Source organism: Ovis canadensis, chromosome 5 (assembly GCF_042477335.2).
Source record: "Ovis canadensis isolate MfBH-ARS-UI-01 breed Bighorn chromosome 5, ARS-UI_OviCan_v2, whole genome shotgun sequence".
NCBI lineage: Eukaryota > Metazoa > Chordata > Mammalia > Artiodactyla > Bovidae > Ovis > Ovis canadensis.
The window spans coordinates 63,212,087-63,229,330 of record NC_091249.1 but is presented as its reverse complement, the minus strand read 5'-3'; positions in this window follow the sequence as shown (position 1 = coordinate 63,229,330).

Genomic DNA, 17,244 nt, shown 5'->3' with positions numbered 1-17,244 from the left:
AGGGATTTCTGTGTGTTAATTTTATATCCTGCAACTTTACTGTATTCATTGATTACCTCTAGTAATTTTCTGATGGCGTCTTTAGGGTTTTCTATATAGAGGATCATGTCACCTGCAAACAGAGTTTTACTTCTTTTCCAATCTAGATTCCTTTAATTTCTTTTTCTTCTCTGATTTCTATGGCTAAAACTTCCAAAACTATGTTGAATAGTAGTGGTGAGAGTGGGCACCTTTGTCTTGTTCCTGACTTTAGGGGAAATGCTTTCAATTTTTCACCTTTGAGGATAATGTTTGCTGTGGGTTTATCATATATGGCTTTTATTATGTTGAGGTATATTCCTTCTATTCCTGCTTTCTGGAGGGATTTTTTTTTTTTTTGTCATAAATGAATGTTGAATTTTGTCAAAGGCTTTCTCTGCATCCATTGAGATAATCATATGGTTTTTATCTTTCAATTTGTTAATGTGGTGTATCACATTGATTGATTTGTGGATATCAAAGAATCCTTGCATCCCTGGGATAAAGCCCACTTGGTTATGATGTATGATCTTTTTATTTTTTTAATTTTTACTTTTACTTTATTTTACTTTACAATGCTGTATTGGTTTTGCCATACATTGACATGAATCCACCACGGGTGTACATGCGATCCCAAACATGAACCCCCCCTCCCACCTCCCTCCCCACAACATCCCTCTGGGTCATCCCCGTGCACCAGCCCCAAGCATGCTGTATCCTGCATCGGACATAGACTGGTGATTCGATTCTTACATGATAGTATACATGTTTCAATGCCATTCTCCCAAATCATCCCATCCTCTCTCTCTGAGTCCAAAAGTCCGCTATACACATCTGTGTCTTTTTTGCTGTCTTGCATACAGGGTCATCATTGCCATCTTTCTGAATTCCATATATATGTGTTAGTATACTGTATTGGTGTTTTTCTTTCTGGCTTACTTCACTCTGTATAAGCGGCTCCAATTTCATCCATCTCATCAGAACTGATTCAAATGTATTCTTTTTAACAGCTGAATAATACTCCATTGTGTATATGTACCACAGCTTTCCTATCCATTCGTCTGCTGATGGACATCTAGGTTGTTTCCATGTCCTGGCTATTATAAACAGTGCTGCGATGAACATTGGGGTACATGTGTCTTTTTCAATTCTGGTTTCCTCGGTGTGTATGCCCAGCAGTGGGATTGCTGGGTCATATGGCAGTTCTATTTGCAATTTTTTAAGGAATCTCCACACTGTTTTCCATAGTGGTTGTACTAGTTTGCATTCCCACCAACAGTGTAGGAGGGTTCCCTTTTCTCCACACCCTCTCCAGCATTTATTGCTTGCAGATTTCTGGATCGCAGACATTCTGACTGGTGTGAAGTGGTACCTCGTTGTGGTTTTGATTTGCATTTCTCTAATAATGAGTGATGTTGAGCATCTTTTCATGTGTTTGTTAGCCATCCGTATGTCTTCCTTGGAGAAATGTCTACTTAGTTCTTTGGCCCATTTTTTGATTGGGTCGTTTATTTTTCTGGAATTGAGCTGCATAAGTTGCTTGTATATTTTTGAGATTAGTTGTTTGTCAGTTGCTTCATTTGCTATTATTTTCTCCCATTCAGAAGACTGTCTTTTCACCTTGCTTATAGTTTCCTTTGTTGTGCAGAAGCTTTTAATTTTAATTAGATCCCATTTGTTTATTTTTGCTTTTATTTCCAGAATTCTGGGAGGTGGATCATGGAGGATCATGCTGTGATTTATGTCAGAGAGTGTTTTGCCTATGTTCTCCTCTAGGATTTTTATAGTTTCTGGTCTTACATTTAGATCTTTAATCCATTTTGAGTTTATTTTCGTGTGTGGTGTTAGAAAGTGATCTAGTTTCATTCTTTTACAAATGGTTGACCCAGCACCATTTGTTAAAGAGATTGTCTTTACTCCATTGTATATTCTTGCCTCCTTTGTCAATGATAAGGAGTCCATATGTTTGTGGATTTATCTCTGGGCTTTCTATTTTGTTCCATTGATCTATATGTCTGTCTTTGTGCCAGTACCATACTGTCTTGATGACTGTGGCTTTGTAGTAGAGCCTGAAGTCAGGCAAGTTGATTCCTCCAGTTCCATTCTTCTTTCTCAAGATTGCTTTGGCTATTCGAGGTTTTTTGTATTTCCATACAAATTGTGAAATTATTTGTTCTAGTTCTGTGAAAAATATCGCTGGTAGCTTGATAGGGATTGCACTGAATTTGTAAATTGCTTTGGGTACTATACTCATTTTCACTATATTGATTCTTCTGATCCATGAACATGGTATATTTCTCCATCTATTAGTGTCCTCTTTGATTTCTTTCATCAGTGCTTTATAGTTTTCGGTATATAGGTCTTTAGTTTCTTCCGGTAGATATATTCCTAAGTATTTTATTCTTTTTGTTGCAATGGTGAATGGAATTGTTTCCTTAATTTCTTTTTTACTTTCTCATTATTAGTGTATAGGAATGCAAGGGATTTCTGTGTGTTGATTTTATATCCTACAACTTTACTATATTCATTGATTAGCTCTAGTAATTTTCTGGTGGAGTCTTTAGGGTTTTCTATGTAGAGGATCATGTCATCTGCAAACAATGAGAGTTTTACTTCTTCTTTTCCAATTTCGATTCCTTTTATTTCTTTTTCTGCTCTGATTGCTGTGGCCAAAACTTCCAGAACTATGTTGAATAGTAGCAGTGAAAGTGGGCGCCCTTGTCTTGTTCCTGATTTTAGGGGAAATGCTTTCAATTTTTTACCATTGAGGATAATGTTTGCTGTGGGTTTGTCATATATAGCTTTTATTATGTTGAGGTATGTTCCTTCTATTCCTGCTTTCTGGAGAGTTTTTATCATAAATGGATGTTGAATTTTGTCAAAGGCCTTCTCTGCATCTATTGAGATAATCATATGGCTTTTATTTTTCAATTTGTTAATGTGGTGAATTACATTGATTGATTTGCGGATATTGAAGAATCCTTGCATCCCTGGGATAAAGCCCACTTTGTCATGGTGTATGATCTTTTTAATGTGTTGTTGGATTCTGATTGCTAGAATTTTATTGAGGATTTTTGCATCTATGTTCAAAAGCTTTATAGACAAGCAAAAGCTGAGAGAATTCAGCACCACCAAACCAGCTCTCCAATAAATTCTAAAGGATATTCTCTAGACAGGAAACACAAAAAGGGTGTATAAACCTGAACCCAAAACAATAAAGTAAATGGTAATGGGATCATACTTATCAATAATTACCTTAAACGTAAATGGGTTGAATGCCCCAACCAAAAGACAAAGATTGGCCGAATGGATACAAAAATAAGACCCCTCTATATGCTGCTTACAAGAGACCCACCTCAAAACAAGGGACGCATACAGGCTGAAAGTGAAGGGCTGGAAAAATATATTCCACGCAAATAGAGACCAAAAGAAAGCAGGAGTGGCAATACTCATATCCGATAAAATAGACTTTAAAACAAAGGCTGTGAAAAGAGATAAAGAAGACCACTACATAATGATCAAGGGATCAATCCAAGAAGAAGATATAACAATTATAAATATATATGCACCCAATATAGGAGCACCGCAATATGTAAGACATATGCTGACAAGTATGAAAGGGGAAATTAACAATAACACAATAATAGCAGGAGACTTTAATACCCCACTCATGCCTATGGACAGATCAACTAAACAGAAAATTAACAAAGAAACGCAAACTTTAAATGATACATTAGACCAGTTAGACCTAATTGATATCTATAGGACATTTCACCCCAAAACAATGAATTTCACCTTTTTCTCAAGTGCTCATGGAAACTTCTCCAGGATAGATCACATCCTGGGCCATAAATCTAACCTTGATAAATTAAAAAAAAAAATAGAAATCATTCCAACCATCTTTTCTGACCATAATGCATTAAGATTAGATCTCAATTACAGAAGAAAAAATATTAAAACTTCCAACATATGGAGGTTGAACAACACACTTCTGAATAAACAACAAATCACAGAAGAAATCAAAAAAGAAATCAAAATATGTATATAAACTAATGAAAATGAAAACACAACTACCCAAAACCTGTGGGACACTATAAAAGCAGTGCTAAGAGGAAAGTTCATAGCACTACAGGCATACCTCAAGAAACAAGAAAAAAGTCAAATAAATAACCTAACTCTACACCTAAAGCAACTAGAAAAGGAAGAATTGGAGAACCCTAGAGTCAGTAGAAGGAAAGAAATCTTAAAAATTAGGGCAGAAATAAATGCAAAAGAAACAAAAGAGACCCTAGCAAAAATCAACAAAGCCAAAAGCTGGTTCTTTGAAAGGATAAATAAAATTGACAAACCATTAGCCAGACTCATCAAGAAGCAAAGAGAGAAAAATCAAATCAATAAAATTAGAAATGAAAATGGAGGGATCACAACAGACAACACAGAAATACAAAGGATCATAAGAGACTACTATCAGCAATTATAAGCCAATAAAATGGACAACATGGAAGAAATGGACAAATTCTTAGAAAAGTACAATATTCCAAAACTGAACCAGGAAGAAATAGAAAATCTTAACAGACCCATCACAAGCACGGAAATTGAAACTGTAATCAGACATCTTCCAGCAAACAAAAGCCCAGGTCCAGACGGCTTCACAGCTGAATTCTACCAAAAATTTCGAGAAGAGCTAACACCTATCCTACTCAAACTCTTCCAGAAAATTGCAGAGGAAGGTAAACTTCCAAACTCATTCTATGAGGCCACCATCACCCTAATACCAAAACCTGACAAAGATACTACAAAAAAAGAAAACTACAGGCCAATATCACTGTATGATCTTTTTAATGTGTTGTTGGATTCTGTTTGCTAGAAATTTGTTAAGGATTTTTGCATCTATATTCATCAGTGATATTGGCCTGTTCAGTTCAGTTCAGTCCCTCAGTCGTGTCTGACTCTTTGTGACCCCATGGATTGCAGCATGCCAGGCCTCCCTGTCCATCACCAACTCCCAGAGTTCACTCAGACTCACGTCCATTGAGTCAGTGATGCCATCCAGCCATCTCATCCTCTGTCGTCCCCTTCTCCTCCTGTCCCCAATCCCTCCCAGCAGCAGAGTCTTTTCCAATGAGTCAACTCTTTGCACGAGGTGGCCAAAGTACTGGAGTTTCAGCTTTAGCATCATTCCTTCCAAAGAAATCCCAGGGCTGATCTCCTTCAGAATGGACTGATCGGATCTCCTTACCATCCAAGGGACTCTCAAGAGTCTTCTCCAACTCCACAGTTCAAAAGCATCAATTCTTCGGCACTCAGCCTTCTTCATAGTCCAACTCTCACATCCATACATGACTACTGGAAAAACCATAGCCTTGACTAGACGGATCTTTGTAGGTAAAGTAATGTCTCTGCTTTTGAATATGCTATCTAGGTTGGTCATAACTTTTCTTCCAAGGAGTAAGTGTCTTTTAATTTCATGGCTGTAGTCACCATCTGCAGTGATTTTGGAGCCCCCCAAAATAAAGTCTGACACTATTTCCCCTGTTTGCCCATCTATTTGCCATGAAGTGATGGGACTGTGTGCCATGATCTTCGTTTTCTGAATGTTGACCTTTAAGCCAACGTTTTCACTCTCCTCTTTCACTTTTATCAAGAGGCTTTTTAGTTTCTCTTCACTTTTTGCCATAAGGGTGGTGTCATCTGCATATCTGAGGTTATTGGCCTGTAGTTTCCTTTTTTTGCGGCATCTTTTTCTGGTTTTGTTATTAGGGTGATGGTGGACTCATAGAATGAGTTTGGAAGTTTACTTTCCTCTGCAATTTTCTGGAAGAGTTTAAGTAGGATAGGTGTTAGCTCTTTAAATTTTTGGTAGAATTCAGCTGTGAAGCCGTGTGGTTCTGAGCTTTCGTTTGCTGGAAGATTTCTGATTAAAGTTTAAATTTCTGTGCTTGTGATGTTACTAGATTTTTCTTAAGGGCAGATTTTCTTTTCCAATTTATTTGTTATCTTCCATAGCATAGGTTCTAAAACTGAAGGGCCCTTTGTTTTCAAACACTCCATTTTGAGATAGAAGTTGAATTGCTCCACAAAATTAAAGCATGATGTATTTGGAGTCCCAGAATTTAAGAGATGGAGAGACACATTAGAGTCATGGGTGATGGAAGAGTTGAGAAGAATCTTCCACTTACGGTATGGCTACCTATGAGAATTTGGATAGAGATGTCTAGAGCTGACTTTTCAAGTAAATGATGTATTTATGACCCCTTTCTGAGACTACATGAATTTTTATGTAAAAATTCTGAAGCCATGATGTAAGTGGTGTGATTTCAGACAGATGCCATTGAGGGATCCAGGGTTCATGAGGCTTGCAGTATGGACAGTGCCACATCTGAATCACACTCAGGCTATTGAAGTGTTTCACTGATCTTTCAGCCTCTGACCTGAAACTGCTTCCAGCACCCTCATCTGCCATGTAGTTGCCAGAATGATCTAAGACACAAACCTGGGTCATTTCCTTGTTTGAATCTATTAATGACTCTCCAATCAATGCATCTCAAACCTGGGATTCATGGATCACTGGGGATGTATTCTCTTGGGTCTTCAGTACCCTTTAATACATTTATTATTAATTTCAGAATTAATTTAAAAATGTAAGCATAGGCTGTAATACCCAGATGACCTTTTAACCAAGCACTTGGAGATTTTAGTGTTTGTTTGCACTTATTGATTGGGTTCATGCCAAGAGATCTTCTGAAATGACAGCATTTAACTTTTAATGTTGTAATTATTTTTATCTCATTGTTCGTAGATATATCCCCAACACCCACTGCAGTGTCTGGTACATCATAGGTGTTCAGTAACAATTTGTTGTGCAGAAACGAATGAATGAAGCATGTCAAACTGGTTTCTGATATCCTTGGGGATTCCCTAAGTTTGAGATCGCCTTAGCATGGCATGTGAGGCTTTTCACAATCAAGCTAGGAATACTCAACTTGTAATTTTACCAGACAGTCTGGGCAGGATGTGGAGGCGTAGTCCTTTTTAGAAAATAAAAAAGCAAAAGTATAAAGGATTTATGTGCATTTTGACAGGGCAGACATGATATGCAAATTACTTGCAAATATAATGCAAATGACATGCAACTCCTCATGCAAATGAGCATCCTGTCTTTGGAAACAACTGCCCAGGCATTCACTAATTTGTCTGTGGTACTGGCAGTAAATCTTTCAAGGGCTTAGGATGGAAGTTGCTTTGGTGAGGATGTGTGTGTACTGGGGAGGAGGAAGCAGTGGGAAGAGGTCTCTTTATGTCAGTATGGTGCTGTAAGCCTGAAACTTAGTATGAATCTTATACAATTTGCAGTTTAATATGAAGTTATTCTGCCTTGCCATTCCAAAGACTGGCCTTTTGGATTTGGCGGTGGTTGTGGGAGCAATGAAATGCAGCTCCTTATATCCCTTCAACTCTTCAGCTAGCTCACATCTTCTGTCCCACCCATCTCACACTGTTCAAGCTCTGGTCTACTGGAGCAGAAAGTACAGAGTCAGAGATCCCTGGCCACAGGTCCACACCATGAGGATGGCAGAATAGCCTGTGATAAGAACTCTTATAAATCATGTCTGAAAGAGATTAAGAGCATGATGTGGAGTTCCGCATTTCCTAATCTCATGACAAGAAAAATTTAGCTGAATTTCTGCTAGACCAATTTGAAAAAGATGGTTGGTTACAAGAAGCATGGGGCCTTTCTGAGAAATATGACTGCTTAATTTCGGTGCCAATGATGCAGTATCTGACTAAATTAGAAGCTTACTTGGAAATCTGAAGAAAAAAATTGTCAACTATGATTTTTTTTTCATTATAAAACCTGTTCTTCCTTGTTCTTGATGTAAAAGGAAATTTTTGACTACAGACTTTTCTACAATGATTATAAAAATGTTGAGCAAATGAAATAAAAGAGCCTTGAGTAGATGCATTTTAAAATAATGAAAAACCTTTTTTTTTTTTTCCCTCTGACACTTTGCTTTGCAATCAGACCTGGCTTCAAATTTCCACCTCCCAGATACTCAAACTTAGGCAACTTAGTTGACTTTTCTGAGACTCAGTTTCCTCATCTGTGAAAGAATAATAGTAGAGTCTTCATGAAGCTGCTATCAGGGATAAATGAGATAATGCATGTACTTAGCACAGTGCCTGGTTCATAGTAAGTTTTCCGAAAAGTAGTTAGGTACAAGGGTCATATGTAGACTTGTTGCCTAGAGCCCATTCACCCTCCATCTGCTAGCTGTTCCACATTACCTTCAGGTGAAACATCATTCTCTCATCAGTCCATACTATTCTAGTGAAGCTGACTCCAACTTCAGCACAAGGATTAGAGCCCATGACACAGGTTTAAACCAATCAGACCATTCCATTCTCCAGGCCACAGTCCAGTTCAGTTGCTCAGTCATGTCTGACCCTTTGAAACCCCATGGACTGCAGAATGCCAGGCTTCCCTGTCCATCACCAACTCCTGAAGCTTGCTCAAACTCATGTCCATTGAGTCAGTGATGCCATCCAACCATCTCATCCTCTGTCGTCCCCTTCTCCTGCCTTCAATCTTTCCCAGCATCAGGGTCTTTTCGAGTCAGCTCTTTGCATGAGGTCGCCGAAGTATTGGAGTTTCAGCTTCAACATCAGTCCTTCCAATGAATACCCAGGACTGATTTCCTTTAGGATGGACTGGTTGGATCTCCTTGGAGTCCAAGGGACTCTCAAGAGTCTTTTCCAACACCACAGTTCAAAAGCATCAATTCTTCGGGACTTAGCTTTCTTTATAGTCCAACTCTCACATCCATACATGACTACTGAAAAAACCATAGCTTTGACTAGACGGCCCTTCGTTGGCAAAGTAATGTCTCTGCTTTTTAATATGCTGTCTAGGTTGGTCGTAACTTTCCTTCCAAGGAGTAAGCATCTTTTAATTTCATGGCTGCAGTCACCACCTGCAGTGATTTTGGAGCCTCCCAAAATAAAATCTGCTACTGTTTCCCCTGTTTCCGCATCTATTTGCCATGAAGTGATGGGGCCAGATGCCATGAACTTAGTTTTCTGAATGTTGAGCTTTAAGCCAACTTTTTCACTCTCCTCTTTCACTTTCATTAAGAGGCTCTTTAGTTCTTCTTTGCTTTCTGCCGTAAGGGTGGTGTCATCTGCATATCTGAGGTTATTGATATTTCTCCCGCAATCATCATTCCAGCTTGTGTTTCATCCAGCCCAGCGTTTCTCATGATGTACTCTGCATATAAGTTAAATAAGCAGGGTGATAATATACAGCCTTGATGTACTCCTTTTCTTATATGGAACCAGTCTGTTGTTCCATGTCCAGTTCAAACTGTTGCTTCCTGACCTGCATACAGATTTCTCAAGAGGCAGGTCAGGTGGTTGGTATTCCCATCTCTTTCAGAATTTTTCAGTTTGTTGTGATCCACACAGTCAAAGACTCTGGCATAGTCAATAAAGCAGAAATAGATGCTTTTCTGGAACTCTCTTGCTTTTTCGATGATCCAACAGATGTTGGCAATTTGATCTCTGGTTCCTCTGCCTTTTCTAAATCCAGCTTGAACATCTGGAAGTTCATGGTTCATGTACTGTTGAAGCCTGGCTTGGAGAATTTTGAGCATTACTTTACTAGGGTGTGAAATGAGTGCAACTGTGCAGTAGTTTGAGCATTCTTTGGCATTGCCTTTCTTGAGATTGGAATGAAAACTGACCTTTTCCAGTCCTGTGGCCCCTGCTGAGTTTTCCAAATTTGCTGGCATATTGAGTGCAGCACTTTTACAGCATCATCTTTCAGGATTTGAAATAACTCAACTGGAATTCCATCATCTCCAGTAGCTTTGTTCATAGTGATGCTTCCTAAGGCCCACTTGACTTCGCATCCCAGGATGTCTGACTGTAGGTGAGTGATCACACCATCGTGATTATCTTGGTTGTGAAGATCTTTTTTGTACAGTTCTTTTGTGTATTCTTGCCATCTCTTCTTAATATCTTCTGCTTCTGTTAGGTCCCTACCATTTCTGTCCTTCATTGAGCCCATCTTTGTATGAAATGTTCCCTTGGTATCTCTAATTTTCTTGAGGAGAGCTCTAGTCTTTCCCATTTCCTCTATTTCTTTGCACTGATCAGTGAGGAAGGCTTTCTTATCTCTCTTTTCTGTTCTTCGAAACTCTCCATTCAAATGAATATATCTTTCCTTTTCTCCTTTGCTTTTAGCTTCTCTTCTTTTCACAACTATTTGTAAGGCCTCCTCAGATAGGCCTTTTGCTTTTTTGCATTTCCTTTTCTTGGGGATGGTCTTGATCCCTGGCTCTTATACAATGTCATGAACCTCTGTCCTTAGTTCATCAGGTACTCTGTCTATCAGATCTAGTCTCTTAAATCTATTTCTCACTTCCACTGTATAATTATAAGGGATTTGATTTAGGTCATACCTGAATGGTCTAGTGGTTTTCCTTACTTTCAAAGTCTGAATTTGGCAATAAGGAGTTCATGATCTGAGCCACAGTCAGCTCCCGGTATTGTTTTTGCTGACTGTATAGAGCGTTTCCATCTTTGGCTGCAAAGAATATAATCAATCTGATTTCAGTGTTGACCATTTGGTGATGTCCATGTGTAGAGTCTTCTCTTATGTTGTTGGAAGAGAGTATTTGCTATGACCAGGCCACAGTGATTGATTGAAAAATGGGGATGTGGATAGTTACCATATGACCCAGCAATTATACTCCTAGGTATATACCTAAGAGAATTGAAAACAGGTCTTCAGATAAAAACTTGTATGTGAATGTTCATAGCAGCATTATTCGTAACAATAAAAAGATGGAAACAAACCAAATGTCCATCATCTGATGAGGGGATAAACAAAATGTTGGTATATTCATATAAAGATAATATTATTCAGCCACAAAAAGGAATGAAGCACTAGTTCATGCTACAATGTGGATGAAACTTGAAAACACTGTGCAAAATGAAAGAAGACAGGCCATATATTATATGATTACATTTATATGAAATATCCAGAATAGGTAAATCTATAGAGATCGAAAGTACATTCATGACTGCCAGCGATTGGAGGGAGGGAGAATGGGGAATGATCGCTACTGTGTGTGGGGTTTTTCTTTGAGGTACTGAAGATATTTTGGAATTAGATAATGGTGATAACTGTACAACATTCAGTTCAATTCAGTAACTCAGTTGTGTCTGACTCTTTGCTACCCCATGGACTACAGCACACCAGGCTTCCCTGTCCATCACCAACTCCTGGAGCTTGCTCAAACTCGTGTCCAAAGCATTGGTGATGCCATCCAACCATCTCATTCTCTGTTGTCCCCTTCTCCTCCTGCCTTCAATCTTTCCCAGCCTCAGGGTCTTTTCCAATGAGTCACTTCTTCGCATCAGGTGGCCAAAGTATTAGAGCTTCAACTTTAGCATCAGTCCTTCCAATGAATATTCAGGACTGATTTTCTTTAGGATTGACTGGTTTGATCTCCTTGCAGGTGGATTCTTAACCACTGGACTATCAGGGAAGCCCTTAAGACCTGGTTATACATTGGAGTCTGTGTATGATTTTCCTGGTTTTAGGACTGAAAATCCTTTGTTCCACATTGGTCACCCTAGTTGGAGCTTTAAGTCTACCTCTGATGAAACTCAGGAGTATACCTATGGACTCTCCACTTACATGAGTCAATAAATTCCCTTTTTGTTTTAGCAAGTGTCATGGGTTGGGTTATCCAGAGAAAGGAACTGAGATAGAGATCAGGGTTCCAGATGCTTATTCGGTTCAGTTCAGTCCAGTCGCTCAGTCGTGTCCGACTCTGCGACCCCAGATGTTTGTTAGGGAACGATATTTATGAAAGAAAGAAGGCAGAAGAAGATTGGATGGAGGAAGAAGTTTTGGTCAATCCAAGAGAGGGCTCTGAAACTAGCACTGCCCTTCAGAGCATCCCACACTGATCCAAAATGGTGGGCCCAGTATATTCTCCTTTGTTTCTTTTCACCTGCAAACTTCTAGTCATCCTTCAATTCTCAGTATAAATGTTGCTTTTGTGGGGAGCCATTGATGCTTTTGAACTGTGGTGTTGGAGAAGACTCTTGAGAGTCCCTTGGATTCCAAGGAGATCCAAACAGTCCATCCTAAAGGAGGTCAGTCCTGGGTGTTCATTGGAAGGACTGATGTTGAAGCTGAAACTCCAATACTTTGGCCACCTGATGCAAAGAAGTGACTCATTGGAAAAGACTCTGATGTTGGGAAAGATTGAAGGCAGGAGGCGAAGGGGACGACAGAGGATGAGATGGTTGGATGGCATCACCGACTCAATGGACATGAGTTTGGGTAAACTCTGGGAGTTGGTGATGGACAGGGAGGCCTGGTGTGCTGCGGTTGATGGGGTCACAAAGAGTCAGACACAACTGAGCGACTGAACTCAACTGAACTGATCAGTGATGTTAAAGTCCCCCGGCACCTGGAGCATGTGTAGCAATTTGATTAATTAGTAACTATTGTTTTTTCTGTTTGTTTGTTTTATGTTGTCTTCCTTGAAGTCTTTTAGCTTCATGAAGGAATGGACTGTTCTAGTTAGCTATTTCTAAGTAACAAACTATTCTGAACCTTAGTGGCCTACAGCAGAGGCTGGCTTAGTAGGACCCTGGTGCCAGATCTAGCCTACCACCTGTTTTTGTATAACTGAAAAACTAAGAATTTTTTTCCCACAATATTAAGGGGCTATAAAAGAAACCCCTCAAAAAGAATAATATGCAACAGAGATAGTACATGGCTCACAAAGCCTAAAGTACTTACTATCTGGCCCTTTATAGAAAAGGTTTGCCAAAACATACATTTTGTTACATCTCATGATTTTATGCATCAGGACTTCAGGAGCGGTTTGGTTGGATGATTTTTCCATGTGATATTAACTGGCACTGCTCAGTGGCACTCAGCTAGAAGCTAGTCTGGTCGAGAGGGTCCAAGAAGGCTTCATTCATTCATCTGGTACCTTGATAAGATGGCTGGAAGCCTGGGTTCAGCTGGGCCCTGTCCACACTGTCTATCCCTCAGGGTGATTGGACTTTAATAAAAAGTGGCTCAGATATCCAAAAAACCAAAATGGAAACTCTCAAAGAGGGTTTATAATTGGAGAGTGTCACCTTTTGTATGCCCCATTGGTCAAAGCAGTCACAGGCCAAGCCAGATTCAAAGGGAGGGGAAATATAACCCACGACTGAATGACAGTAATGCAAAACCGTTGAGACTTTCCTTAATTAACTTGAGGACTAAGTCAGCTCACTCACTATTATATTGCCAACCCTTAGCACACCACCTGGCATATGAACTCAATAAGTTTGTTAACTAATGGATATACTCTGGTAGATAAAATCTGAGCGATTTGTAATTAAAAAAATATTAGATTTTCAGCTTGATCAAGGCTGAGGTCTAATTGAACTCTTAGAAGGACTCCTTTCCATATGTCCCATATTGGGACTACCTTGGGTCTTCTCTGCTATGTCCTATCTCTCAGAGTGTTTGAACTTGAGTTTCCTTTTCGGTTAATGAGGGACAATGTATCCTGTATCTCACAGGATTCCTGTGAGAATTAAATGGTATAGTGAATCTGAGAAAGTGTTACACACTGTAAAGTTCTGTTTAACTTTACGTTGTCATTATTGTCATTGTTCCTTAGGATGAGGAGTGGACAAGGCCAGAACCCCTAGATCCCCAGGAGATGGGGAAGGACACCTCAACCTTACCCCACTCCTCAGCTCAGTTCCTGAGGAACAGACAGTAGAAGGGTGCACACATGGCCATGTAGTGAGAGTCTAGCCAGGGAAGGGTTACTTCTCCATAGTGGCTCTAATGGTGGGTCTCATAATTCCATAATGGTCTTGGTGCCAATTCCTCCCACCCTGGGCGTCTCTGCAGAGGCCGTCGGGAAATGAGAAACCACACTAGGTAAACAAATAAGAATGATTAGTTGCACACGACCAGCCCCTTGTCACCTGAGCTGGCCCGTTGTGTGCTCCAACATATGGAGTAATAAAAACACTGCTGAGAGAAACCACATTCAACTTGTCTTACCCAACTCAGAAAATGCCGTATCCTTTTCCGTGGAAGAGCCCCCTTGAAACCCTCTGTCCCAGAGGCATTGCCATACCTTTCATTTTTTGTGTGTCTCATTTTTGACTGGAGGGAGGATTTGTCTGCCTGAGTAATATCTCTTCTTGCAACCTTTCCAGAAAAGCTCCTATACATTCTGAGCATGATGTATAATGCATGTGTAGTGTGTGTACACCTGGGAGTGGGATAATTACTTAGAATATGAATAGGATATAAAGCAGGATCCCTGTGTGAGTCTGTAAGTACCCACGGGTATATATTTGTGTCATTTAACTTTGCCCAGCCTCTAGCACAATGTCTGTGTAGCCAACAGGCATGGAAAAGAATAGTACAAATAGCTAAGAACTACTCAGCAGTTACTTTGCTAAGCACCAGACTGAATGCTTTATATATATTATCCTATTTAATCCCCATAACAATTATTGAGGTGAGTACTAATATTATGTGCTTTTTAAAAATAAGGAAACACACCTCTGATGTTGGTTAAGTTTAAAACAACTTGCTGAGCTAGTGAGGAGCAGTCAGGACTTAAAATGTCTGTCTGATTTCAAAGTCTATTCTTAAATTACTCACAACCCCAAATCTAGGCTCTCTGCTAAAAGTGATATTGGATTTAATGATCCAGTGTTCTGTGATATGCCACATGGCAGGCCTTATTCTCCACATGTGATCTCCCAAAGCTTTGGTGCTTGGAAACCTTTACTGGGGCCAATGTCAGAGGAGGGAAGTGTTCTTCCCTCATTGGCTTGCTGACCCAGGTCTGTGTTGGTGTGGTCAGTCACTGTACTCACCATGCCCAGGATTCCCTTGTAGCAGACACCATCCCTCCTGCAGCTCCCTGTGTGGCCCTTGTATAGGGGTAGGCAAAGACTGGACTAGGAGCAGGTCCACATGGGCCTGCCCTACAGTGGACCTGCAGTGGCCTGATTCTTAGGGCTCTTCCGGCGGGGGGCGGGGGGGCCGTGGAGATTGCAGTGAACTATTACAGTCAACCAGGATTGCCCCAAATTTGGAATGTACAGGTCAACTGTCTTGGCCAGTTAGACATCTCAGTGTGATGCAGATGTCAAGAGTAAGAGAACAAGTGGTCCGTGAGAAGGAGAGATGAAAGAGTAGCTTGTTTTCAGACCACTTGGTTCCAGTTTCGGTCCTGCCTGTTTGTCTTTACATCAGTCCTTTACTATGGGCCTGGGCAAACCTGAACTGTATGGTTAAGGGGTGGGTGAGGAATTTGGAAACTTGAGGGAAAATCTAGGAGACAGATGTGAACTAGATGGCTGGGTACTGTGCAAGGGAAAGAAAATAGTAAAATACGATCCATGGAGGTGACATAGGTGAGGCGTGTACATGAAGGTGGGGGAGGAATGGCCAGGTAGGCTGTCAGGTTGTCTGCTGCAGGGTGTGTGGTATTAATGTCCTCCCCCATCACCCTACAATGCCTTCACTATATCCTGCATTTCATCCTGATGCTTTTGCAGTATGGCTTCTTGTGGGGGAAATGGAGCAGAATGAGGGGACAGCTGACATCTAGGTTATACTCCATCTGTCACCAGTCTGGTTTCCCTACAGTCTCCTATTGGCTTTCAAGGCTACGTTTTACGTATCTTTGCATGTTTCACTAGATATGTCCAATTGTATAATTATAGAGAAATGTGTCTGTGGCAATGTGCATATCAATATGTAACAGAGTTCATATATGTAAATGCAAGATGTTTTAATTTATCTATACATGTAAACATGTATGTGTGCAGTGTGTATTATGAATCTGGATGTGTAATCTGAGTGTGTGAGTGTGAGTGTTTGTGCCAGGGTATGGGGCTTGTGGCCAACTGTATTCTCCAGAGGTGGCTGCCATGATATATATCCCATCCCACATGTTCTCTTTACAAGATGATGATGACACTCCTCCCATCGAGAAGTGGGCTCCCCTTCCTTCTCCCCAAATGAAGGCAGACCTCTGTGGCTCCCTCAACCAATGGAGTGTGGCAGAAATGATGCTACACAACTTCTGAGGCTAGATCATAAAAATACCAGGCACCTTAACGCTTGGTTCTCTTGGGATGCTCATTCTTGGAAACCAGCCACTAAGTTGTGAGGAGGCCAAGCAGCTACAGGGAGAGGCCACTCATCCGTGTCTTGGCTGACACCCCCAGCTGAGGTCCTACCTGCCAGCCATGTGAGTGAGCACCGTGCCTTAGTGGAGCCACCCCCAGGGGACAGTGCACAGAACAGAGTCTGTTCTTCCCTACCAAGCCCTGCCCAAATTGTTAAATAAATGTGGAAGCTGTGTCTGCCCTGTGTGTGTGTTCCTGTGATTTGATGCCTTTGTGAGTGACTGTAGGCGGTTTATTTGTGTCAGATATCTGTGTACTTCAGTAGGTGTGTGGTTGAAGGTGTTCGTTGCGGTTCTTGGGGTTTAACTTTGACCTCAGTGGAAATTGTTTGCTGAGAACCCTTTGAAATCTTGTCTATCTTCTAAGTCTCTTCTTTTGCATGTTTTCCCTTTGAGCCAGAGAGGCCTGTTCAGCTGAAAGCAAATGCAGCTTAAATTTACTGACCTTTTTTCTGGTTAACCCCCCCTGGAGATGCCAAAGCCTTCTAGCAGGTGGGAGGTTGCTATCCAGAGGCCTCACAAGCCTTTCACAGGGGCTGAAAACACTGTTTTTAAAATTTCCTTTTCCAGAAATGCATCAGAGCAGAGCAAAGCACAGACACTGGGGTCCTTGATGTCTCCTGGGATAGAGAGATCTAAAATTTCTGACTGCCACCAAGGAAGCTGTTTATGGGCTCAAGTGTGCCAGGTCTCAGGGCAGAGGTCATCTGGTCTTTGCCTTGCCTTGCCTGTGCCATCTACTGCAGTTAAATGAAGCCCAGGAAGTAGAGAACCCTGGCTCTGATGGCCAGTTCCTCTTGGTCTCCTCGGAAGTACCCCATCAGCGTTTTGCTTCTTCCATGTTGGCTCTTGATTTACTTTTCCGGGAATGCAGAGGGCTCTCTCTGTTTCATACTCCTGCCCTTGCATTGCCTCTCAGGCTCTCGGGACCGCTAAAGCACTGTTGTCCAATAGCACTTTTAGCAATGATGAAATG